A 27,593-nucleotide genomic window follows, 5' to 3' on the forward strand; every position below is an offset into this window, starting at 1 on the left:
GATCCGTGGCGGCGGGTGCTTTCTCCCGGTCCCTGGAGCGCCGCTGGCACCGCCGCAAGGTGACAGGACGGCCGCCTCCGGGAGGCCGCTCAACGCGGGGATGATGTTGGGGCTCTACCCCCTTGGCTCGGGGCCCTCGCCTGGTTGTCCATTGCGGGGGAGACCGCGGCCCCCTCCGCCCAGAGCACGCAGCCCACACCGCAGACCCCACGGGGCCCGCAGGGGGTCAGCGGCGCCCTCCTGGCCGCCTCCGGGGACTCCACTCCCCCACCGGAGACTCGTCCGCCATCTTGGACACCAGGGCCGGGCCGGGTCTCGCCGCCCCGAAGTAGGCTGCTAGGTCCAGCGGGAGCGGTAAGCTCTCAGAGATGAGCTGTAGGTGCCCCAGACGCTGTGATTGTCCAGGGTATCAGCATGGCCTCATTCGAAAATCAAAAAGCCGCATATTTATATAAAACACGGCAGGCCTCGCATGGGTGGCCTCAAGGGAGCAGCCGCATCGGTGGCGCTCCAAGCCACGCCCAAAACATTGTTTTTTTAAAGGTCCCGACCCTGTATCTCTTTCTTGAGTGGTCAGAGTTAATTCTGAGTTATAAGACCATAAATAAGCTACCAAATCTTTTAGGATAGCCCGAGCACATCTTGAGCCCTTCTACAATCAAATGCTACGTTGTGCACTCATTTTCATATTCTTCAAATCTGACTTGCAACAACTTCCAATTAATCCCATACACATTAGCATAAACCCTCCTTGTACCTTATAAAGTCTGTAGTCCACCTAACAGGACTGACATGCACCCATATTATCACAAAACATTCATCGCTCCCTGGCCCCAGCTTCATATCTCCTGCCTTTTGTCTGTGGCATTTATCCTCTCTTTCCCATCGGCTGATTTTTACCCTGCTCCTTTTCCTTGGGCAGATTAAGGTCCGACTACCCTGGGTGGGGGCACAATACCCAACTTTTAGACAAGCCAAGGCTCCCTGAGACCACTTCATATGTGATCTGGCACAGTAAAAACAAAATATGAACATGACATAATATATAAATGAAAAAGGGTGGCGGCTGAAGATCAAGTCATCTTTATAAACACAATTCTTAAACTTAATAAGAGACAACAATAACGTATTGTCCCGTAAGAAGGTTGGATAACTCCGCGGGTTATTTAGTCACCTCTGTGTGCAAAATGAAGGTCGCTGGTTTCAATTGTGGGGCCAGTTTAGAGCAAGCTTCCTCTTTGAGTAGCATTGAGAAGGTTTAAACGAATGGCAACTGTTTCTGGTAAAGCGTAAAGGTAAAATCGACCGTGTCAAGTGCTAAAAACACACACATATTATGCCTGTCAGTAAATATTACCATTCTGATTTGAACTGCTTGTTTAATGGTGAGATAGTTAAGAAGTGGGATTTCATGCCCCATAGATTGAAGAATGGACATGAACATATAATGCAATCGTTTAGGATCATTCATCTGGATGTAAACCTGTTTTTTGCTTACCAGGAGAATGTCCGCCTAAAAGGATGAGTGGAGATTTCTGCAAAAGGCCTGCGCTTCTGGAAGGCCAGGAGGCCTGGGTGAAAAACAAGTTTCAGCCCTACCGTCCTTTCAAAACGACTGTCCTGGCAAAAAAACACTAGCCCACCTCTGCACCATATCTTATCAAACAGTTAAAAAAAGGTATGTTGTGACAGACGAAGGGGTGTGTTATTTTAAATCCCAATTGAATGCTGGCTTAATGGGGCAATGAAGAAAAATACACAAAGTTTTCAACTGGACCCAGTATTGCTTTTGTAAGCTTACGCTTTTCTTTGTGATTTGTACACCCGATTTGGGGATTTCTTGAACTGTTTGGTTTCTTGTCCTCCCTTCTCTCCTTAAAAGGCATGAAGATAGCTCTATTAGTTTTCTGTTTTTATTTGGGGAATTTGCAACGCGCTGCGTGCCACATTTGGCCACCTCAATGGTTTGGACGGTTGTTACTGGGATCTACGGATCGATCGCACCCAGGCCACAGGCGTTAATTGCAGATGAGGTGATGGGGCAACCTTTTGAGTCAGATAAAGTTGAGTTGAGTTGGATTCATATAAAACATGAAGACAATTGTGTTTGTTCTGTGCCCTGTGTCGATGGTGTAAGACCGTTTTTGAGAAACTTGATGCTAAAGTGTTCCCTGAGATTGTAGGATTTATAGTTCTAGGGAAAGGCACGCACCACAGGGACCCTCGAGGGTTCTCAGGTTGGCGGGATAGCTCCAGAAAAAATAAGCCACTGATGCGGGATGTGATGGGCTGGCACTACAGTGGAATGAAGTCTTCCTTTATTGCCAATGAGGAGATCATGATATCGAACACATGACTAATGCGGGAGCAAAATTCACCAAAAAGGAAGTATTTACAGTAGGCAGTATTAGTTATGAAAGTATGCTAGGGTGAGGTTGGGCGAGCAATGCTGAGTGTCCAGGATGAAATCATTTGATGAAATGTAATGCAAAGTGGTCCGGTATAGAAGTGCCCTCCTGCCATTTTGGTGGCCTCATTGTGCGTGTTAGATCATATTGATGGGCAATACAATGTTGTTGCTGTCCTAGAAATTTGAGATCTTTCCAAGCAACCAATATTTGCGAAGAAATGACATTGTCACTGGTTTTAGAATATCAGTGTAATAGTTTCATATGATATAATGTAATATTAGAGATAAAATTCCAGTGGCGTGGACTCCAAGACCAGGCCTTAAGAGCAAAACCTGGTTCGTGTTTTCAGAATAGCTGCACTAAATAACTGTAAATGTAGTGAATCTAAGCCGGGATGAATTTTCCTACCCAGTGGCTATACTGAAAAACCGAGAACCTGTTATCTGAGACCTCTGTATCTTTTATCTAGCAAGTTTAAATTTGAATAAATAAACTTGGAATCATTGAGCCTGATTCTCAAAGATGTGCACTGGAGCAAATCAGAGATACCCACGAGCATCTATGATTTGTTCCTAGTACCTTACGCCTGATTCACACGGCCTAAAACTGGAGCAAACCTGCCGATGCCCGGAGCATTTCGATGAAGATGCACTTGTGCAAATCCTTGTGAATCACATTTTCACTCGATCACCTCCAAGATGCCCCAGGCATTTCCAGATTTGCTCCAGTTTTGGCCTTTTGTGAATCAGGCGCAATGCAGCAAGAGCAAATCAGGGATGCTTCTCGGCATCTCTGATTTGCTCCAGTATAAAGCTTTGAAAATCAAGCCCTTTGTCTTGCCTTTTGCAGGCTCAATGTTACATTGTTCACATGGAGGCAGACCCCTCAGAAGTACCATACATAATACAAAGCACTTTATTGCAATGACAAGTTAGATCACTATTGCCAAAGAAAAAACATAGGCTGCATAAAATGTTACATTCTCTCTAGCAGTGATCATTTTTTCCCCCGCTTTTATAAAAGTCCATATTGCGTTATACACTTTGCCTTCTTTGGTGGCATGCATACACGTGTTTTGCTGTTCGCTAGTAATTCTGCTGGTTGTTGGAGAATGATGCAGAGCTGCTCTTGTCCTGTTTTACTTGTAAAGACTTCCCTGTCCTTGCAAAATAAGGGAAAATAAGTGTCCTGGATGTCTTTAAATGCACGAGAAAGTGTCTCTCAGTTACATTGCCTGCGTAAGACAAACAGTTGACAGAGCCTGTCCTCCCTGAGGGTTGTCTTTGAGCAGTGTCGGACAGTCTCTATTTCAAGTTTGTGGTCACTCAAGCTGCATTTGGAAACGTTTGCCTATGCCTTTCATTTATTTATTTTTTACCAAATTAAGTCCCGGCGAGGGGGGGGGGGTGTGGCGGCCTCCCAACCAATGAGGAGTCTTGGAATGGGATCCTTACCACACATGGAAAGACCCTGCCCCAAGCCTCCTCGGAGCGGGAGGTCGCATCTTCCCTTGCCGTGACCAAAGGTAAGTGTGCTCCCCGTGGCCCCTTCCCCTTCCCTCACCCCCTTTTTACATATCTGAATCCCTCCCTACCCAAACCCCGCGTAGCTGTGCTACTCTGTCCCTCGCTAGCACCGGGAACAGCCACCATGTATAGAAAGAAGGAACTACACAGTCCCTTCAACCCCTTCCATGGCGCCCATTTTGTTTGTTTTTCATTAATTTCAAGGCCGCCAATGAAAGGGAGAAGGGACTACGTGAGAAGGGACTACCTGGTACTACGTGTAGTCCCTACTCCTTTTCCATGGTGGCCATTTTGTTTATTATTTCCCATTAATTTTCAATGGCTGCCATGGAAAGGCCCTTCTGCCCGATCTCTGGCTGCCAATTTCTTTTCTTTCTTTCTTCTCGAGTCGAGAAACGGTTTGAATGCCGGTATGACTTGCTGGGGTACTAATAGCAATAGAATCCGAGGAGGGGGGCATTACTGGTCTGGTAATGCCTCAGGGGCTATGTTAAAGCTCTTGCTTTGCTCCTGCTTGTAACTATCGCCCCAGGGACATTACTAGCCTGGTAATGCCCCCCTCCTCTGGTTCTATTGCTTCAGCAAAGTACTCTGATGTGTTTTCCTAGTTCTGAAGTCCAATACATTGTGCATTTCAATACATTGTGAATTGATTCTTTAGGGCCTGTTCGAAATCCGTAGCCAGTTTCTCCCTCCTCTTTGGTCTACTAAACTGGGAATCTGAGGGAGCGCTACATGAGTTAAAACTGCAGATCTGTAATATATTGTTCAATGGCTTGTTTGGAGGGTTTTACTTTTTGGTCTTGCAGCTCCTGTTAGTTGACAGGGTTTTCTTTGCTGCTCTTGATGTGGCACCAGAATTTAAAGTTGCACTTTTGGGCGTTGAGCAGCAGGGAAATACCATTGCTCTGCTCTGCACCCATGATTTTGGGCATTTTCTATGCACATGAAGGACCTCTTTGTGGAAATGGAGGTGCAGGATTTCTGTGGGAGATTTGTCCCATCCCACATACTTTTCTTTTAGTGTTAGGCCTCCTTCCTATCAAGTAGGATAAGGGAGTTGATTCTGTCAACATTTTTTGCATTCATTTTACGGGTGGATTCGAGTTTGTCAGTTGCTTCTTGATGGAATAGATTGTGTGTGGAGGCCTTGTCTTGAAGTATTTTATTGCAGTTTCAAACTTCCAGAGACACCTATTCTGACACGTAGGTAAGTGTAGTCTGTAACGTGCTCAAAGGATGTGTCATTAAGGATCTGTTGGAACTTTTGGCTGTTGTTCTTTGCTTAATTATGTAATACCCTGATTTTGGTCGTGCTTTGATTCTTTTTTTTTATAGAAAAAAACAAGGGCCATGCACACTTCAGTACAAAGTATTCAATCATAAGTACTAATCATAGATTAAGGACATCCATTCAACTAATTACTGCATCATCCGCGTGTGTATAAATAGCCTGGCCCTGTAGTACTTCATCTTACTGTGTGACACAGATCCCGGCCCACACAATGAACTCAAAAACCAGGATTAGCAAGCATTGCAAAGCCCACAGTGTTCGCGGTTGTTCTAAGCCTAGTGAAGTGGCTTGCAAGGCCAGAGTCAATGGGTAGTGCAGCATTCCTCTGGCCCGTAAAGTGGTTTTTACTGTATAAAACTGCCGATTTAGAGGTTCTCTCCTCAAATTCACTTTAATTAGAGGAAAGCGTCTCATCATCGCTGCTTGTATGATGATTCCACCTCTGAGATGGTTTGTCACCTAAGCAATGTTGCTGATGTACTTTTCTTCTAATGAACTGAGCAATACTGCTTACATGCAGTGAAAAGTGCATGCATGAGTGTGCTTTGAGGTGGGAACAGGGGCAAAATGGGTACAGTGCCTCATCCCCTAACGCATGCTATAATCGCACCACTGTTAAAAATAACTGTTGACACAAAGGTCTTGTTGAACTACCACACCATTTCCAACTTCCTGTTCATCAGCAAGATAACTATGCACCAAAGCCACCAAAGCTCCATTAGATACAATAATAAGACTTTTTTATTTATATAAAAACATACCACACATGATTCAGACACACTTATCACTTACTAGGAGAACGAGGGGAGCAGTGCCAGCCATCTAACGTCCCTTGATGAAAATTAACAAGTTACCCTGATCCTTCTGGATGTTTTGACTGTGGCAGTCACAATAAACAAGATCAGCTCTGGTTGGATGGAAAATTGTTTCAGAAGCAGGTTCCGCTCTGAATTCAATCTGTACTTTCCTCAATAATGGAAGATAACGGTTCAAAATGGGATCTTCCCGGGCATTGCCCAGGGCTCCGATGTTTCGCCATGCTCAACCTATACATCTGGCCACTAGAAAGACTACGGGGCAAATATAATCTACACTTTCAGATGTGTGGCATCAACTCACAGCTGTTCCCATGAGGAGGGAACAATCTAGAGAGCCACAAGCTCATTCGTAGGTTGTACAACTACAGCCAATTCCTAATTAAAGAAACGTCCTCTGCCTAAACAGGACCCAGAGTGTGGTCTTGACTGTAGCGAACATAAGGAAACCACACCATACTTTTTAGACAAAGTCTTTTGGAGCTGCAAAGCCAAAAGTTAAAGAACCTTTGCTTCAACTTTATTTCAAGATGAGCTTCAAGTAGGCTATTGTGTCAGGAGAATAACTATCACCGTAACATGCTCAGGAATGTTTCCGCTTCTTCACTCATGTCGGTTTTAGCGCTCACAAGAGAGGGACACTGTCCAGATTGGGCCATGAGAATGCCACAAATCAATGCCTGTCCAAAAAAGCACAAGAACCTCTGGAGTATCCAAAACCATGTGGCAAGACTGCATACATACTAGACGAAATCCAGCTATATCACCCCAACCGTGAAGCAAAATATCCCTCCTCCAAGAGAGTCCTCAAAACCAGTCTATTCATGGAGGCTTTCAACCAACCACATGCAGATTGTAATCATCCCTCCTCCTGTGGGTACTGGCCCCTCACTGCAGGCCATGTAGTGAAAAGATGTCCTTAAAACTGTTTTATAAATGAAAATCTATCACTTAGTTCAACGTTTGTTTGTTTGTTTTTATTATTTATAATGCGCGAGCGTACCCGGGGGTATCGGGGCACAGCCTTTACAAGAATTTTCGAAACTTGGTTACAGTACAAAGAATATACATAATACAAGAATAAAATACACCAATGTTATATACAAATCAGTAGTAGGCCTGAAGGCCATTATATACAGGTAAGCAGGAAGGCACACGTGGTTACAGTTTGTGCGGGTGGCGCTGTGCACTTCATAGTCTTAGTGGGTCTCAAGTTTCAACCATGAGACTACCAGTGAGCGGAAATTCTGGTAGGGCATGTCAATTCTAAGGTTTGGAGGCAAGGAATTCCACAACAAAGCAGCTTTTACTGGGAAGCTGTTGCCCCCTATGGTGGCCCGCTTGTAGTGGGGAACAGATAAACAGTTTTTGTATGCGATTCTGGTGGGTCTTAATGAGGACTGTCGGTGGAATCTGTTGATCAGGTAAGTTGGGGCGGCATTGTTCAGAGACTTATGAGTGAGTGATGCCGTTTTTAATAGAATTTTATCTTTATTGGCTAGCCAATTGTTCTGTTGGCTAAAATTTGTAATATGTTCCCTTCTGGAAATGCCCAGAGCTGCTCTTAGATATAGGGCATTGCAGTAGTCAAGGCGAGACAGAATAAGAGCTCTGGCGAGTGTCAGGCAACTGGAATCCGACAGGAATGGTTTAGCTGTGCGGATTAATTTGCATGTATAAGCCGTGGAGGATGCAAGGGAGCTCACTTGTCTTTTGAAGGAAAAATTGGAGTTTAGATAGAATCCCAATGTTTTGACCTGCTGTCTAACTTTGATGTTGTTTCCGTCAATCATGAAGGAATTGTAGGCCGGGCCAAGTTTCTTTATGTTGAGTGTGTTACCTAGGATGATGAGTTGAAAGAGGCAACGGCGTGATGAAAGAGGCAACAGCTTTCCTTCCTCCGATCTCTACTACTCCCTTTCAAGCATCCATTGCATCAAGTTGCTTCATCTTTAAGCTTTCGAATCCGACATACGGGAAGCTTAAGCTATATGCAAGCAACCAATATAACTTCAGGATGTTGCCTCATTTCGTTTCACAAGCTTTATTAGACGATGTGTATTCTGCATTACACACAAAATACGCTAAGGACATACATAAAATGACATTTCTCAATAATAAAACTGGATAAAAACATTCAAATAGAACAACATTGTGCACATGTTAAGAACCTTGTAAATACAACATCATTTACATAAAATGTCCGTCCATCCCTCCAAACAATTTTGGGTTTTGGGAAAGTGCTATTGTGCTTACATAACTGGCCTGAGTCGTATCCAACAAAACAACATAACATCATAACAGCCCAAAGTTACCATTGAATGGTGACAGCCATTGTAGTCTTCGTGTCCTTTTAATTATGGCTCAGTGGATATATGTAGCAACTCGATATGCAACATTCGGACTGATTGGAATTTTACACATGGACATAGCATCAGCCACACTTCGTATACGCGCAATCTTGAATAGTGGGAGCAGATATAAAACTCTTAGTTCCCTGAAACAGTCACAAAGTAGTAAAGTGCATCACTGATTCATCCTCATTCCCACGTACTGGGCATGTTGCGGAAATGTGCACTGTCCAAATGTCTTGTAAAATTGGCTACTTTCAATGTGTTGAACCAGAATTGTATGTATAATGCCCGCGCATAACTTGACTGGATCAGGTCGAGATACTCTTCAAAACCTAGTTCTTGTTTATAACTCAAATACATTGGACCTGCACTTAACTAGGAACATCATCCTTCAATCTCACCCAAGAAGGGGATTTTTGCCCTTGTTAACATATGTTTGTGTGCTGTTGACAATGCCATTGGATCATTCCATGCTGGGGCCAGATGCAGTGCCACCAAATGTCTTCTTAACATGTGTGATCTATGGCAATGAGAAACATTCAGGACATGTATGAGGGCTTCTCTATATTTTCCCAATTCTGGGGCTGTCTAGCATCCTACCCAATACTGAACTGGTTTGTTCACAACATGATCTTGAATTGGTACCATATCGCATTCCAGGGTGCTCACCAGCAACCTTAACAAGCCTTTTAGGAATTTGTTCTGAGCTATGACCAGTGATTCACAATTAGGGAACCCCCAAATCTCTGCACCATATAGGGCTGAATACAGCGCTTGCATCTTATATATCTCTATGGCTGGCGTCACCTTCTCCCCGCCATGACTTAAATGAAGTTTAGCTACATCTCTGCCATTTTCTCTAGATTGGTCGAAGATTTGATCTGAGCAGACCAGGATCCCTTTTCCTGCGGAAATCTCTGGCCATCAATAACTACTCACAGTTTCTGATTTTTGGACAGTTTGGGAACAAAAACCATCACCTTAATCTTGTTTGTATTAAGCTCTAATTCCAATTTTCAGATGTGGCTACAAAACAATTTAGGGAGTGTCTCAAACACATCAGGGACGTTGCCAGCAGTACGGCATTGCCTGCATAAAATAATACTGGAAAAACATCCTGTCCCATCTTAGGTGGATCAAACTGGTTTGTGATACAGCCATCTACCAGTTTGGTGACCGCTTCATTGATGTAAAGGCAGAAGGGGAGTGGGGGAAAGAACACATCCCTGCCTCACTCCTCTTTCCACCGTGATGGACTCTATCACTTCTCCCCTCAGCCCCCATCTGATCACAGCCCTGTTATCCGAGTAAAGTTGGCTAATAACAGTAATAAGATGGCTTGGGATACCCCTCTTATTCAAAACATGTCAAAGTTGGGCCCTAGGTACTGCATCAAATGCAGTCTTTAAATCAACAAAGACTGCATAAACCTTACCTTTGCGTATTAATGTGTATTTCTGTAAAATGGGGAATGACGAATTAAAACATTAATCTAGGGTACTCATCCCAGGCCTAAAACCTGCCTGTAGATGGTTAATGACATCTCTTGCTACTACCCGCCCCCGGAGGACCTTTCTTTTTTTCCTCCCTCCTTCTCTTCTACAACCTCTTCCTCTCCCCGCTCAGATATTTGAAAAGATCCCAGGATGGAGAAAGCACTGGGCAAGCATTGAAAATAACAAATGTTATTGTTACTTTCTCTGGAGCATGTGAAATGGTCTTGTGTAAGTCATGTTGCTGATAATATTTTTGGGACATTCAATGCAGTGACCGATATATTAAGTTACTGCCTGAAGGACAGATAAGCTGGTTCAGTCGGTTCGGGGCACTGGAGCTGATGCAGAGATATGTCCTCAGGCTATCGGAGTGACATGTGAGCTAATACTTGACCCACCAATGCTGTCTAGGTTCATGTGAGCTGTAACAGGAACTACTTTACTTTTTTTTTACTTCTTTCTGCAATGACCTTCACTTTAGTCTTTTGCGTTGTCTTTCCATCTTCGAGTCTTGGGTGGCTTCTAATTTTCTTCTTAATCCTAATAAAATAGAAACTCTATTTTTTCCTGCCTCTCCTTATATTGTATGCCGCGTTCTACTTCTTTTCCCCCTTTTACTGTCTCCTGTTTCGTCTGCTCATGATTTGAGCTTCATTTTCAACTCTGCTCTAACTTGGAAGGAACACGGTATTGAAGTTGCTCTCACTGGTCCGTTTCTTCTATTTAATGTCAGCAAAATGTACCAGCTGTTTACTTCTGCCGCTAATAAAACCCTACTTCAATCTCCCGTTCTGCCTTTTTTAGTCTATTCTTGTGCTCTTTCTGTCAGACTCCCTAAATGCTCTCTTCTTCTCCAGACTAGTCTTCATTCTGATATTCACGTTGTTTATAATCTTAACTATTATGCATCATTATCTTCCTACCTTGCGGCCTATGTTATTATTTGTGCTAATTTTGAATGCCATTGACCATGTATTATCTTTAAAGTATTCATTCTGTGGCTCCATGTTATCTTTCGGCTTTGGTTACTCTGTATGTACCGTCATGTGTTCTTCTCCAATCACTATTTCTTTCTCTCATGAGACACACATCTCACACAGGCAGGAAGTCAGAAGCAAGCTCACTACTAGCAACGTTTTCTTTGGGGTTGTACTTAGTTGTTTTCTAGGTGATGAAGATCTCCTGCAATTCACATGGGGGATGATGAACTCAGCTGTCATTGAGAGGATTAAAGCAAGCGCACTGCGTATCACGGTCTCTGGAACTCCAAATATGATGAAATCCTTAGCACTCAAATCTATGAACTGGGGAACAATGAAAAGTGTGAACCTAGCAGAGGTGAGGCGTATTTGTAGACTGTTGCCCCTTTGTTTCCAACAAAGTATAGTGGAGAGCTAGACATGCTTGGCTCTCCTTGGGTGAGCATAAGAAGCATCTGGCAGGCCCTGATGTGCTTTTAGTACCTCGTCAGGGCACTTTGCCCTCTAGACTTGGCAAGGCTTCTGTCCCCCCATACTTGGGAAACGTTGAGACCCAAACTCAGCAACACGCTCCTCAAGAGCAGTAGTTTTGGGGAAATGGCACTGACTGCTTCCGTACACCTTGGTTGTGTCCGGGAGCAGAGGGATATAGAACAGGCAGACTTCCATTGGTATTCAGTGCATGCAAGGTATCATATTTCCAAGCCCTCAATTCTGAAACTAGGCTAGTCCTACCTTAAATTTATTTGAGTACTCAGAAAGATTTGTACAGGCTCTTGTGCCAGGAAGTTCTCAAACCATAAGATGATTATAGTATGTGGTCAAGTGTGGCCTTTTACAGTTAAATCCTGACATGAATTCATTGGGAGGAGGGAAACCTTTGAAATTGCCAATAGTGGCATCACTAACACTGGATTACTCTGTTGTTGTTCCGGGAATTACCATGGGAGTCAAGATGCAATTTTCGGGTTAAAACATTGTTTTATTGTCCTGCCTAGGTGCAACATTTAAATCCAATGCAGGCTATATCTTGGTAAACACAGTGAGGGTAGTACAATTGATAGGTGCAGGAAATGTTCACGCAGTTCTGGGCTAGTCTATGAAAGTTCAACAACTGTTCATTGGTAAAATGGCCATAAGAGTCACTCCAAGTACCTTTATGGCTCTTTGCACCTAAGGCTTCCTTTGTTTTCTTCACAAGAACTATGTGGTTTGGGGGTTTTCTCCAGGGCACTTGTCCAGCAATTGTCTTTAGTCTCTTTGGTGGTCTTGCCTACAACACCCAAAGTGGATTAAGGCTACCGGACAGCCTAATTCTTGGTTTCTCTTTCAGAGTGTTTAGGTTTGGGACCTGCCAGTTCTTGACTCTCTGTCAACAAAACTTTTAACTGTCTCAACCCAGGCACTCAGACCCCTCTCCAACTCAGGTCCCAGTGGATCTGCCTTCTTCCTCCCCACCCTATGGCCTTTGGCCTTCGTTCCTTCTTGGGCAAGAAGGATAGCTCAGGAGCAACGCGTTTGTCTTGGAAGCAAGACAACACAGCACAACACAGGGTCGAATCCTGATCCTGCGCTTAGTAACCATTTGCTGGTATTAAGCGTGTTATAAAAGTACAATTATAATGCTGGGTTGGTTTTCTGGACCTCACTGTCCACCACTGTCTTCTCCCCACCTCCTTCGGATTGCACCTTCTCCTCTCCAGCTTGATTTGCTGCTTCACTCTTCTCGTCATTGCCTTTGGCTTTACATTGGCAAAATAGCCATCAAACGGGTGACAAATCACAGATTAAGTTTATTGGCTTACAATGTGTAACCTTGTCCAAAAGGTGCAGGGACAGGACTAAAGCACTGCGTCAGGCAGAGGCCAGAATCATTTGTTTTCTCAATTCAACGGTTACAGGTCTCAATATTGACAATGAGCCTCTAGGTGCAAGGGGGATGAAATAATCCCTTCTATATATTTCATAATATGTGTAAATATTATGCCTTTATTGCTGTAATAGAATCTCTTGTCGTTAATGGATCACAACTTATTATAATTATAGTAGGATCAAGTGTCTAAACAGTATTGGGAAATCTAATTATAGAGTTCATGTACAAATTGGGCTCTATTACTTGCCTGGATCATATTGTTTGCCTTATCTTTTTCTCTGTATGAGGAATAATTTACGTTTTAAATGGGTATAGGAAGTCTTTATTTATCAACTGATTAGGTAGGTCTCTTTGAGGTTTACTGGTACATATGGCTAGCTGTTTATCAGCCCGCCTTCATGTTAGAATCAGAACCTTTAATTATTAGCAAATAGTCATCCGATTTGTTTGTAAACTTAATCAGCATAACGCTGTAGTATTAATAATGGAGCCAATGGGCTATGCAGTTAGGCTAATTTTCTGTAACTCATAATCTAGTAGAATTCATAGTGTAGATTAAGTTTCATCAGTAGTTTCTGACAGCCATGTCCAATAATCAATGCACAGCGTTGTCATGCCAATGGGACAACAAAGAGCCACAAGATGGCAGCGGTTTTCTTGATCAATGCTCATACCGATTTAGCGCTATTTACCGAGTACAAGCACATCTACGATTATGCCCGCATGATCAACGGATAGATTACCAGGAATTTAGTATTGAACAGCCCATTACGATGATAATACCAGGATATCAGTGTGTCGTACGCGCCACGGTTGGCTGTACACGACCGTGGCGTGTTGTCATGGCAACTCTATAACAAAAGAGTTCCAAAAAGGTGCTGGGTGCACTGTTAACTCGAGCTCAGCCGACACGAGTGAATTTTTTTTCCAATACGGTAAGCGATTAACAGTATATCCATGTAGTTTAGATACATATACCCTAGTTTAAGGGACAGCGACTATTTCTAAGTTAATTATCAACATATTATGGATGGTTGTGTATAACATTTTGTTGCCATAGACATTGAGAATTTTACAATACGTAAAAATTCTGTCTTGAATGATGCTGGTTACCAGGGTGGTAACATAATTAGATAATAATCAGTCAAATGAAACGAATAGTCAGTGAAGGCAAACAATTATGGAATGGCAGTAATTAGCCCATAATCGAACCAATTGCTAATTCATTGCTTCTAGGAACGAATTATGGGATCAATCTCACTTATAAGAAACTATTGATTGGGCGAAAAAGCCGTGAGATTACATTGGGTAAGTTACCCAGTCCATACACAGGAACGAACCGCATATTTCTCATAACTGACATATTTTTGGCTGGAATAACTTATATTCATGTTTCTCTCAACACCCATACAATCCTCCCCAATGCCAAGCCTTATTCTCTGTCACCATAATTGCATTGTGTACGTTACGCCTACTATTAACAACCATTTGATTTGGTCTAAATTTGGCAATTTATGATAACTAATTTTATATCACATGACCTAATCTGATTCCGATGCATGGTTTATAACCCGCTGAATGTCTGGACATTGGGGATAAAATATATGTTTTGTATGATTTCTTTGAATGCAAATTTCCGTATTATTATATGTTGTTATCATCAGCCCTGATTTGAGAAAGGCTCTGCTGAGCCGTAAACACGTGTTATCACCAAGGGCACCTTATGAAGTAAATAAACAAAGAAACATTTTTTTGCTACTGCTTTTGGCGCAGAGTCATGGATTCTTTCTATTCGCTTTACTTTTACTAACAGGTTATGCTATATACCGTTACTATCCAGAGAACTGCGACACAAATAATCGCATTGTTGATAATTGATATACTGTGGTCACTAAGATCTCTTTGTGATTAATGAGTCGCCCAGCAGACCAGCTGTGCAAAAAGCCTAACATTGTTCCTCTCCAACTCAGGTCCCAGTGGATCTGCCTTCTTCCTCACCACCCTATGGCCTTTGGCCTTCGTTCCTTCTTGGGCAATAAGGATAGCTCAGGAGCAACGTGTTTGTCTTGGAAGCAATACAACGCAGCGCAACACAGGATCAAATCCTGATCCCATGCTTATTAACCACTCACTGGTATTAAGCATGTTATAAAAGAACAATTATTATTATAATGATGGGTTGGTTTTCTGGACCTCACTGTCCACCAATGTCTTCTCCCCACCTCCTTCGGATTGCACCTTCTCCTCTCCAGCTTGATTCACTGCTTCACTCTTCTGGTCAATTCCTTCTCCAATGCCTGCCTTTCCCTGTTCTTGCCTTCTTTCCACTAGGTCTTTCTCCCTTTGTTCTGATAAATTCCCTTCTTTCTCCCCCATTCCTGACCTCCAAGTATGCAATACTTTCCCTGGTCATTTAGGTTCTTTTTTTTAAAACCTTTATTTATTGGCAGAAGTTCACAGCACACATGTCTATACATTTTTTTTTCTTTCATATATGTATACAGACTGATTAAATAAGTCACATTGGTGAATACAGGGCATGTTATTGTCACACAAAGATTTCCCTTCTTTACATTCATCAGGGCACTAGAAAGATCCACGTCTTCACATTTTGAACGTACAAGAACTGTCATCCGAGTGGTTGGCAAGGTAAGTTCGGAGTTCAGTCCACATTCTTAGGGCGAGACCGGGAGGGAAGGGAATTAATATATTCCTCCTCGCACGTTTGGGTCCAGGTAAATGTATTTAGACACATTTCAAAGGTTGGAAGGAGGGTTGTTTCCATTGTTGGAGTATACATTGTTTGCCACCAAGCAACTCACATTTAGAAAGCTTAACATTGTCTTATTTGCAATACCCTCCCATATCCCAAACAGAACTCCGATCAAGGGCGGGCCGATATCAGTAATTGACATTTCAGAGATTGCCTGCAGTATTTTTTCTCAAAAGTCGTGAAGTTTGGAGCAGGTTACCAACATCTGTGCATGGTCGGCCTCTTCAGAGTGGCATCTTGGGCAAGCATGGATTGTTTGTCGGGAGAACTTATTAAGCCTACGTGAGGTGTAATACAGCCTGTTCAGAAGTTTATATTGTATGCAGCGGAATCGGAAGTTAAGGGAGACTTTACGTGTATGGGAGCACATATTTTTCCACACGTTGTCGGTAATATCGAGGTCTAGTTCATGTGCCCAGGTTTCTCAGGGTTTACTGGTCATTTCGGTTCTATGTGAAAAGGTCCCCAGTAAAATGTAGTCCTGTGAAAATGTAGTCAGCAAAAACCTGTTTTCAAAAATAGTAATTCAATCTACAGTGTGAAAATGCTGCCAAAACAGCCATTTATAAATACATCCAAGTACAAGGCTGTAACCCTAAACATCACCAAAACCTCTAACAAAACCTCCACAATCACTGTAACGCCATTCCTAAACCTTCCCCTGACTCTAATTACAACCCTTTTCCTATCCTGAACTCTTACAGAACACTAACCCTTCAGGGTGCTAAAGCATTTTATTTTCATGTTACTCAATACAAACTAAATACAAAATGTACAGTGAACCTTTCTCTAACCCCATCACCAGCTCACCACAAAGTACAAAGCCCTTGCCATAATCCAAACGCTCTAATACTGACCTTAGCTTTACCTTAACTGAAACTCTACCACTTACCCTAATGTTTTCTTACCCTAACCACTAGGTTTATCGTAACCACTGTCCTACGCCAACATCACCAGTCCTCTCCAACCTCCCATCCCTTTCTTTAACACTTACCCAGACCATTACTCTATTAGCCCTATCCTTACCATATCCGCTACCTAAACACTTACCCTGGCACTTAATGTACCTTAACAACTAACCAAACCCCAACATCTTTACTCTATAACATATCCTTACCCTAACATCTATTCTATCCCTAAACCAGGCAATCACAAGCCCCGTAAACTCTCCTTAACCCTAACAATTACCCTATCAGCACTACATTTTTGGCTACTTTTCAGCTGTATTAATTGACTACTTTTTGCTTGGTAACGTTTTCACTGCAGAGGTACTTTCACCACAAATTTTTCACTGACTACGTTTCTGTTGGCTACATTTGCACTGGATGCTGTCTTTTCTTCGCTCTGCCTCGCTCTCTGTGTCCCTCCCAAACGAATCCTGAAGTCCAGCCCCATGTTATACTCTGGGCTGTCAGACACTTAGGGAACCGAATTTCTGAGTGGGTACACCTGCAAAGATCAGGGGGTTTTCCTAGGTATTGGAAATGGTTGTTTGGCCTAGCCCCATCCCCTAGTGCAGCAAACAAACCTCTAATTGCTAATGATTGGCCCGCCATCCAGCAGGCCAGGGGCATAAAGGATTGGGTAGCCATCTTGGAATCAGGAAGTCTTGTCAAAGTGGCCACCTATCCAATGGTCGTCTCCCTCCACAGCATGTATCTCCTGCCTCCACGATGCTAACTGTTCACGGTCAAACTGCATCCTCTGCATTTTTTATCCTGGGGTAGGCAGCTGTAGGCGGTCGATAGAGCATGCACCGAGCAGTTCTCTTCTTTGGTGGTTCACCGAATGTGCTTGCGATCTGTGCATGCACCCGAGACCATAGCTCTCAACTTGCACGCTTTTGGCGGGTGTCACCCGCTTTGTAAAGGGCTGACTCACCCGCCAAGCCTCCTGCCCGCCCATTCATTCCAATGGGCTCTCTCACCCGCCAAAAACAAAATCGGGTGATTTCACCTGCCTTTGCGACACAAATGGTTGAGAACTATGCAAGACCCTGTGAAAAAAATGATATCTACGTCTCTCTATGGGCTGATCGAAGGCATGGGGGCAAAAAGTCTGGGAATGGCAGAGTGGCCCTGGAGGATATTCCATATCCCATCTCTGGGGTAAGTTTCATATCATGGATGGTCTCCCCAGCACCCTCCTCTCACCACTTCCCAACCTCAAATGTGGCCCTCTGTGAAATCATCCAAGGTTACCGCAAGAGTAGAAGGACATAAGTGAGTCGGACATTTCTCGATGATTGCCTTTGTGCACCGCAAGCCTCATGACCCAATACTTCACTAAATAACTGGCTCCCAGCAGCATGTTGGCGGGAAGTTATCTCGCGAGCTTCTTTGGTGCTCTAGGGAGCATCCAAGGGATGTTGGTTAGGGAGTGGGATATACCAACTCGAGTGGTTTGCTGCTAATTCTTGTAGTGGAACTCAGAGGCGCGTCATATGAATAGGGTTGCTCCCTAAGCACTCGTGGTGTTTTCTGGGATTACTAATGAGGCACCCTAAAAGAATTTCACACTTCACTGGAAGCCGAATTTCACACTTCATTGTAAGCCTTTCAAAGAGAAACCTCAATCAGTCCGAATAAATGCCTCCGAATTTGGCAAAAATAAAGGTCTCCTAACCGTACACACTTTAACACTTAAAAGTCTTGATGTTATTTCAAAACTGCAAATGTTACACTTTATTGAAAAGTGCAATAAAAGGTGTGATCCGTCTTTTGATTAATGCACAGACTGTGGACACCTCCTCCAGTATGACTCTGGTTAAACAAAACTTCTTCAAGTTTCATTTTGAAAGTCTGCCTTTCCCTTATGCATATTTTAAAAACTTCATCTCGCAATGTAGCGCACGAGTGCAGTTTGCATACTGAACATATCTGCACAGGTTAGCAGGGGATGCACTGGAGGGGCTTGGGCCCATGACCTTAGTTGAGGTCAAAAAGGAGTGTGCAGACAAGGGACACATCTCTGAGCGTCAACACAGAACACAGATATACCGCCAGGATGCCTTTTGAAGGTGATTGCGCTTTATAAATTGCATAACGTACTCTCTGTGCACATGCACTGCACATGAGCATCTTAATGACGTGAAATCACTCTTCGTGAATATCTGAGCTGGTGTAGGAACATCTAGTGAGGTTTCATTTTGGCGATGCACCACAAAGATTGCCAACACCATTGTTAACGAAGAGAGAGAGAGGGGGAATGAGGATTCTGAATTGAGAATATCTGGTTGGCATAGAAATGAGTAATGCTATGGCATTTATTTATTGTATATTTGTATAGCGCTTATACACAGGTGAAGTGCTTCAAAGCGCTTTAAGGCAGAAAGGAAACAAGGGATACAGTGATCATTCTTAGGCTTTGAGATTGCGAATGATATAAACCGAAAAACTAGCATACTAGGCCTGAGGACATTTCGTCTAGTGCAAGTGCATGAAGTGCAACAGCTGAGACCAAGCGCAGGTAGAGGGGACAGAGATAAAAAAAAACAGTGGAGGTGGGAAGATGTGGACAGACGAAGTAACTGATCCTAGTACATTTAGGTCATACATACATACAGAGGTGTAGAGAGGGGCGACGGTGTGGGGGAACAAAGATTCCCAGCAGCAGGGCCCTGGATTAAGTGCAGAGAGGTTTCCCCGCTCAAGGAGTGTAATCTGAAAGTGCAGTAATGTTGGACAAAGTGCAGCGGCCCGGAGGCAAGTGCAAAAGACTGGCGGGGAGCCTGGGACCTGTAGGCTCTGGAGGTGAACCAGGCAACCAATCAGGAAAACTGAACATAGTTAGGGAGGAGAAGGAGGGTGGAGAAAAAATAAAGGAGGTTTGCAGGGAGAGCGAGAAGGAGGAAGAGAAAAGGAAGGTCTTGAGAGGTTTCCGGAACTTAGGATGCTCTGGCTCAAGACGGAGAGAGGCAGGGAGGCTGTTCCAGAGGGAAGCACCTGCAGAGGATAAGGATCTACCCCCAAATCTCTGTGAAAGTGGCTCACCCGCAGAGAGTTCGAGGACGACGAGCGGAGGGCTCTAGAGGGAGAGCATTTAGGAAGAGACAGTTGTAGATAGTGCGGACCGGGCCCCAGAAAGCCTTGTGGATTATGCAGAGGGTCTTGAACTGGCATGAAACTGCATGAAACTGCCCAATCGCAAAAAATCTCTTTTTACAAATTCATCTACGTACTAACCAATGCGAAGTTCCCAACAATATTTCCTCCAATCAGCAAGTCGGGTGCTGGGCTTTCCATTTCACAGCTGCACAGTGAATTCATATTGGGATACTTTGGGCTATGTTTCTGCTGGAAATGGGGCTATTTTGTGTTACTTTTGACAGCATATGTGTTGTCCTCTTGAGGCTGCCTTTATACACCCAGCCTACACCCACTCTCTCTACCCTCCACCCCCACTCTCTCTACCCCGACCTACTCCACTCTCTCTACCCCACACGTCACCCCTATTATGTGTGCTGGTTGGGTTTTGTTTCGGCTCTTTTGGGTTACTTTTGACAAGTCCTCCCGAGGCTGCTGTGTTCTTCATGGTTTTTGCCTCCAACCACCTACCCCACACCCATTCTCTCTAACCCCACTCACCTACGCTACCCCATTCCACCCCACCCTCTCCCCCTCCCTGTCTACCTCCACCCACCCTAACCATCACTCCCACCCCTATACCCCCACCTACACCATCCTCTCTACCCTCTCTACTCCCACACCCCACTCCAGCTACCTCTACCCTCTGTACCCCCACCCAAACTCTACCATCTCTACCCCATCCACCCGCCCCACCGCATTATGTGTGTTGGTTGGGTTTTGTTTGGGCTTTTGCGGGCTATCTTTGCCAAATCTTCCTGAGACCGCTTTTGTTCTTCATATTTTTCACCCCCATCCAACTACCATCACCCACCAACCCCACTCTCTATTACCCCACCCACTCACAGACCGCTACCCATCCTACCCTCATCTTCTCAACCTACAGCCTGTCACCCACCGACCCTAAGCGCAACCCCAACCCTCACTAATTCCACCCACCCACACTATCCTCACCAACCCAAACCCCACTTTCTCTATCCCCACTCTGTCTACCCCAGCCACCCTGCCCCCACCCACCCTATCCCCACCATCTCTACCCTGACCCCCACCCTGTCTACCTCCACCTACCTAGCCTGCCCCCACTCCCTCTACCCCACCCAGCCACCCTACACCGCTCTCTCTACCCAACCCCCACTGTCAGTAACATAACCCACCCACCCTATCCCCACTCTCTCTACTCGAACCCACTCACCCTACCCCTGCTCTCTCTAACCCAACCTACCACACACCCATTCTCTCTAACCCCACTCACCTACCCTACTACACCCTCTCTCCCTACCCTCCCTGTCTATCTCCACCCACCATAACTCCACACTGTCTACCACACCCACCCCCTTTACCCCCACCTACCCACCATATCTACCCCACACCCCACTCTAGCTACTCCTACCCTCTCTATCCCTACCCAAACTCCACCTTCTCTTCCCCATCCACCCACTCCACCCCAGTATGTGTGTTGGTTGGGTTTTGTTTGGGCTATTTTGGGCTATCTTTGACAAGTCCCCCTGAGGCTGCTTTGTTCTTCATGTTTTTTGCCCCAAACAACTACCATCACCTACCTACCCCACTCTCTATTACCCCACCCATCACATGCTGCTACCCACCTTACCCTCATACTCTCACCCTACCGCCTCCCAACTACCAACCCTAAGCGCAACCATCCTACCACCACCCTCTACTGATATACCCACCCACCCTACTCTCACCCACCCAAACCCCACTCTCTCTACCGTGACCCAGCCTACCCCCACTCTGTCTACCCCAGCCACCCTACCCCCACCCTCTCTGCCACCACTGACGCAATCCCCACCCTCTCTACCCTGACCCACTGAGCCCCCACCCTGTCTACCTCCACCTACCTACCCTGCCCCCACTCTCTCTACCCAACCCCCACTCTCTAACATAACACACCCATCCTATCCCCACTCTCTACCCCAACCCACCCACCCTACCCCTGCTCTCTACCCCAACCCACCCACCCGACCTCTGCTCTCTACCCATGCAAACCCCTCTCTATCTAACCCCACCCACCCTACACCCACTCTCTCTACCCCACCCACCCTACCCCCATTCTCTCTCGACCCCCCACCCTCTCTACCCCCACCCACCCAATCCCCATTCTCTACACCCATCCACTCTTAACCCAATCTCTCTACACCCACCCACTCTAAACCCAATCTCTCTACCCCACCCACCCCACTCTCTGTCTAACCCCACCCACCCCAAGCCCACTCTCTCTACCCCACCCTCCCTACCTCCACGTTCTCTACCCGCACTCATACCTTACCCCACCCTCTCTACAAACGCCCCCCACCCTACCCCCACCAACTCCCCGTCCACCCACCCTAATCCCACTCTGTCTACCCACAACCACCCAAGCCACCGACCCTCTCAATCCCCACCCTACCCCAATCTCTCAACCCACACCCACTCACCCTACCCCCACACTCTCTCTCCCCGTCCACCCACCAAACCCCACTCTCTCAACCCCTACCCACATCTACTCTCTCTACACCCACCCTAACTCCTTTCTCTGTCCCCATCCACCCACCCTACCTCCTCTCTCTAACCCCACACTACCTCCTCTCTCTCTATCCCCACCCACCCTACCTCTGCTCTCTCTATCCCCACCCACCCTACCTCCTATCTCTACCCCCACCCTACCTCCTCCCTCTCTGCCCCCACCCACTCCACCTCCTCTCTCTCTGCCCCCACCCGCCCCACCTCCTCTCTCTCTCTGCCCCCACCCACCCTACCTCCTCTCTCTCTCTCTGCCCCACCCACCCTACCTCCTTTCTCTCTTGCCCCACCCACCCACCCTACCTCCTTTCTCTCTTGCCCCACCCACCCACCCTACCTCCTTTCTCTCTTGCCCCACCCACCCACCCTACCTCCTTTCTCTCTAGCCCCACCCTCCCACCCTACCTCCTTTCTCTCTAGCCCCACCCTCCCACCCTACCTCCTTTCTCTCTAGCCCCACCCTCCCACCCTACCTCCTTTCTCTCTAGCCCCACCCTCCCACCCTACCTCCTTTCTCTCTAGCCCCACCCACCCACCCTACCTCCTTTCTCTCTAGCCCCACCCACCCACCCTACCTCCTTTCTCTCTAGCCCCACCCACCCACCCTACCTCCTTTCTCTCTAGCCCCACCCACCCACCCTACTTCCTCTTTCTCTAACCCCACCCACCCTGCCTCCACTCTCTCTACCCCGACCCATCCACCCTACCTCCACTCTCTCTATCCCCACCCACCAATCATACCCCAATTCTCTACCCCATCCACCCTACCCCCACTCTCTCTACGGACACCCGCCCTACCACCACTCTCTGGACCCCCAACCACGCACCCTACCTCCACTCTCTCAACACTACCCAACTCTCTGTACAACTCACCCAACCTCACTCTCTTCCCCTCTTAGCAATCCTCTCAAACTCTCGCTTTATTTCTTACCCTCTCACTCTCAAAAGTTCTTGCTCATAGTTCCCCTTTCTCACCATCGATGGCGCCCTCTCAATCGTTTTTTCTCTTGATCTATTCACCTTCCTTCTCATTCTCTTGCACACCCGCACACCCTTATCACACCCTCCGTTGAAACTGTGCACTCTACTCCTAGCACCCTGATGCCTACAAATGCAAAATTCAAAGAACAGCAGTAAATGCCTAAAACATTGACTTTGCCCATGCTTGTTCTGATGGTCGCTGTTTGTGGCTATTTGGGCTGGTGCAATAATGTGGCAGCATTGTTAGACTGGGTGACATGAAAGCTGCGGCGGTCTTATTTAAAGAACACTGGTCCTGTGTTGGGGGCATTATTTTAACAGTTATGGTTTCAAGGGGGATCTTTGTCCCAAGGCATGCTTTAGGATCCAATCCCTAAACGCCACAATGCTGTTGGATTGCTTTTGGCCTGCTTTGTCCGTTCTTACTCATTCACACATCCTGTGTGTTCTAGTAATAGGTCACTGGTTATTTTCATGAGTAACTTGGTCTGACCCTTGTGTCTCTGTATTTTGTGCTGTTTCGATCTAGACATGTTTCCACCTCAAGCCTAATGTAGCAGCTCTTCGCTCAGCATGAATTAGTCTTCACACGACCCGGCAACTTCTCCACCTGCCAGCAGGACCATTGCCACCATATCCTGGCATTCTCCCATACTGCCTATCAAAAAATAGGGGAGCTGAATTTAAGAATACACTTTTACAGCTCTCGTACTAAATCAACCAAACATACAGTGTATTCTAGTATGAAATATATATATATATTTTACTCAAATTCATGGCAATTGCTATAAATTTTAATAAAAAAAGGAATATAATTTTATACTAGAATACACTATATGTTTGGTTGATTCTCCCATGCAGAGCAGGTTTTATCACAGCCTGGTTATCTCCCACCTAATACTGCCCGAAACTGGCCTTTTCCTACTTAAGAAATGATTTTTTTTGGTAACCTTTCGCAAGTCTTCTCTCATAAACATGTTTTGAAAACATGAAAATAATGCTCTGCTCTGCACACCTATAGCAACATGGAGGAAGGGGGAGGGGACCCAAATGCCGTGGGGGTCTAGAGCAGCATCCCTCAAACAGCTTTCTGGGAGCAAGGGGACTGTGCCACAGGGTACTCCACTGCTCCTGTGCCCTGGCACTCTCCTTGTCTTCATCCCTTTCCCAACCTTCTCTCGTGCTTATGTTGCCACGTGACTGAGGCAGAGCCAGCCTCAAAATGTTGTGGGATGCTGGATAACAGTTATGAAAGTTTGCCGTGAGTGGGGCCGCCCCACTTCTTTTGTGCCCAAGATGCTGAATAGCTATTACATCTTCCTTTGGCCCATTAGCTGCATCCTTCACCCCAATTCAGAGGCTATTTAGGTTATAAAGCGATCCTAATCATTGGAGATGTAGGCCATCTAAAAGCTGGAGCTTTTAGATGACTAAAGTGCTAGCACTTAGGCCTTTGGTTTCATTATAGGGGGTGCAATGATATTGCCTGGGGCAGATTTTGTTCTCTGCCTCTCTATGTTGCCTGCTGCTGTCACTTTGATTGTTTAAATGGAAGGGCTTTAGTTGGCCCTCTCAAGTCAGAGGCTGGTGACACCCCTGCCTCAGCCAGCATCAGCTTGTCCCTTCCTGTTCTCTTTCTTTCCTCTTTCTATCACTTTATAATTTTATTGTTTAAAGCACGGACCTAGCTTCTGAGCAGCGGAGCCCTGTACAGAGTGTGGGTATCTGGCATTTGGGCTGGCATCTTTCAACTGTAGCGCAGAACTGTGAGGTCTCTGTGTTGGTATGTGTGTACATTGGAATTAGTCCTTGGTCAAGTGTTGTTGAAAGAGCCATGTTTTGAGAAATTGGAGAATGGGTATATTCCGCGCCGACAACGGGATTGAGTTCTAGCGGTGGGCGCTTGACAAGAGAAGGATTGTTTGCAGGTATACTCTTTGCAGACGAGGTGAGATTGAAGCATGTTGGTCGATTTGCTGCGCGTGGAGCATGTGGCGCTAGATATGTGGAGCTTAGCCGCCAGGTACGCTGGTGTGCTACTCGTGACTTTTTTGTTGATACATACAGTCTTGAACAGTATCCTGGCTTGGAGTGGAAGGCAATGAAGGTTGTGTAGGATGAAGGTAATTCGTTCAAATTTCCATGCTCCCATAATCAGACGTGCTGCAGCATGGTGGACTGCTTTTAGGTGAGCGAAGTGGGCAGATGGGAGCCCTGTAAGCAGAGCATTTCCTCCATCAATGTGTGAGACCAAGAGGGCCTGCACTACGGTCAGAAAGTCCTGCAGCAGGATGAGGGTTTGATTTTTCAAAGTGTAGAGATTCTGATCCAGGCTATTTGGGCCTTCTTGGCTATGTGTTTCTGGAAGGACCGCCTGCTGTCAATGGTGAAGTCTAAGAATTTTGCTGAGTCTGAGAGTTGTAGATCAAATCCTTTTAGGCGTATATTGTTGAGCCATTATTGGGCAAGTTGTTTATTAGCAGGCGAACCGATGAGGACAGAGTCAGTCTTGGATGGGTTTAGTTTGAGGTAGGCAGTTGACATCCAGGACTGGATGGTGACTAGATAATTGCAGAGACGAATGATGTCCTGCACAGCATTTACTCTCATGCACAGCTGAGTATCGTCTGCGCATTGGTGGGCGGCTATATTCGGATCTTTGAGGAGAGTGGCCAAAGGCTCCATGTTAAAAAGGATTGGTGAGAGGATGGAGCCTTGGGAGACACCGCAGGAGACCTGGAGCCAGTAAGAATGCAACAAGCTCATCTGGACAGCCTGGTGTCTGCCTGAGAGGTAGGAGGTAAACCAACTCAGGACAGTGCTAGAGAATCGCATCCTGTCAGCAAGGTGGGAGAGAAGGATGTGTTGGTCAACTGTGTTGAATGAAGCTGAGAGGTCAAAGAGGAATGAGTCACCCTTATCCATGATTTGGAGAGCATCGTCCACCACTTGGATGGTGGCTGTTGCAATGCAATTGTTTAGCGAAACCCTTACTGATAGTCATTTAGGAGGTGGAGTTGTTGGATTCTGGTGAGTAGTTGTGTAGCAACAACTTTTTCCATGATTCTGCCAATAAGCGGGAGATTTGTAATGTGCCTGTAGTTGGCCAGGTCGTCTGGATCTAGGGTTCGTTTTTTCAAAAGAGGCTGTATGAGACCAGTCTTGAAGGTGTCCGGGAATGATCCTTCTGCGAGGGAGGCATTGATGAGTGCATTAAGCACCGGGCCCGTCAATTGTTTAATGATGGAGGCCGGAATGATATCGTTGGAGTAAGAAGTAGATTTGAGATATGCAATAATTTTTAGTAGATCTGGGGGAAAGAGAGGAGAGAATTCGTCCAGAGGGGCAGTATGCATGCCAAGGTGCAGGGGATTCTAATGCTGTGAGTGGTTGATTCTGTCACATTTATCCTGAGTTGCTGGGCCATCTGCACCCCATAAACATTCATTTCTCTTCCATCCTCCCACCTTTCTATATATGTTCCCACTGCCTGGCCGGAGTCAGGCTCATTGTGTCTCTCCCCATTCTTTCACTGCCTCTATTTCCCTACGCTCTCACTCTTGTGTCATTCTATTCAGTGTTTTCCCGTTCCCTATACCCTCTCCCTTTGCTCCTCTGCTACCTTCACGTTTCATATGCCACCACTTCTCACGCTTGATTCCAGCTCCCCCCATTATGTTCTTGTTTCTTATGGCCTTAGCTCATCTTCCTGTCTCTTGTGTCTTCCGACCACCCTTTCTTCCCATTTGCACGTTTGTATCCTTCTCTCCATTCTTCTTTGCTGAACTATTTGTGTCCGTGGTGACAGCCCTCACGCAGTCTTTCTCTGTCGCTCCCATTTCTCTTTTGCAGGGGGAATGCCACATTTTGTCTTAAACCACTGAGGATGCAGGTCTAACTCTCGATCCCACAATCACCCCTCCCTATGCGCCCGCATTCTATACATCAATGGGCTAAGTCTCTCTGTCGTTTGTCTTCTGTTTTTCGTAGTCTCAGACCCAAATCCTCCCCACACACATGGACCCCTCCCTACTCAATCCTTCGGAGTATGTAGCTCTTTCTCTCTGTGGTCTCAGCATTTTTCCTTTCCCCTTCCCTTGTCTCTGAGCGCCCCACCACCCCCAGCCTCCTTTGCGCTGTGTATCTTTTGCTCTGTGAGGTTATGGCTGGAAGCTCTCTTGTCAACGTTGTGTATCTTTCTCTCTCACTCTGTGGTCTCAGACTCCCTCTTGTTGCTCCCCCACTGCCCCCTCCCCTGGCGCTGATGTCTCGCTGCAGCTGGCTCGCAGGCCCTGCTGGTTCCTGACCTCCTTCCGTGCCTGGGAGCAGCCAAGCCTCACTGGCTCGAGGGAGACATTCCAGTCTCCTGGCTCAGGGCGGGCCCGGCCCTCCGACTGCAGGGGGACCTCAGACTGCCTCATGCCCGCCCATCCTTCCCGGGCGAGGCACTGTGTGGGGAGCGTTGGCATCCACACCCATGCACCA

At 45.9% G+C, this 27,593-nt stretch overlaps 1 protein-coding gene across 5 annotated transcripts in view; it reads left to right on the forward strand.

Annotated features, from left to right (window-relative positions):
• Window positions 1-27,593, forward strand: part of GLIS2 (GLIS family zinc finger 2) — a 306,268-nt gene that overhangs the window by 123,700 nt on the left and 154,975 nt on the right. For 3 of the 5 annotated variants that reach the window (XM_069646842.1, XM_069646841.1, XM_069646845.1), the window contains one exon: window positions 1,502-1,678. The exons of the other annotated variants lie outside the window; for them this stretch is intronic. The gene's annotated coding sequence lies outside the window, so the exon portion shown is untranslated. The remainder of the gene's footprint in view (window positions 1-1,501; window positions 1,679-27,593) is intronic. 5 annotated transcript variants of the gene reach the window in all.

The sequence above is a fragment of the Ambystoma mexicanum genome, chromosome 2q (genome assembly GCF_040938575.1).
Source record: "Ambystoma mexicanum isolate Mex_15411 chromosome 2q, UKY_AmexF1_1, whole genome shotgun sequence".
NCBI classification, from domain to species: Eukaryota; Metazoa; Chordata; class Amphibia; order Caudata; family Ambystomatidae; genus Ambystoma; species Ambystoma mexicanum.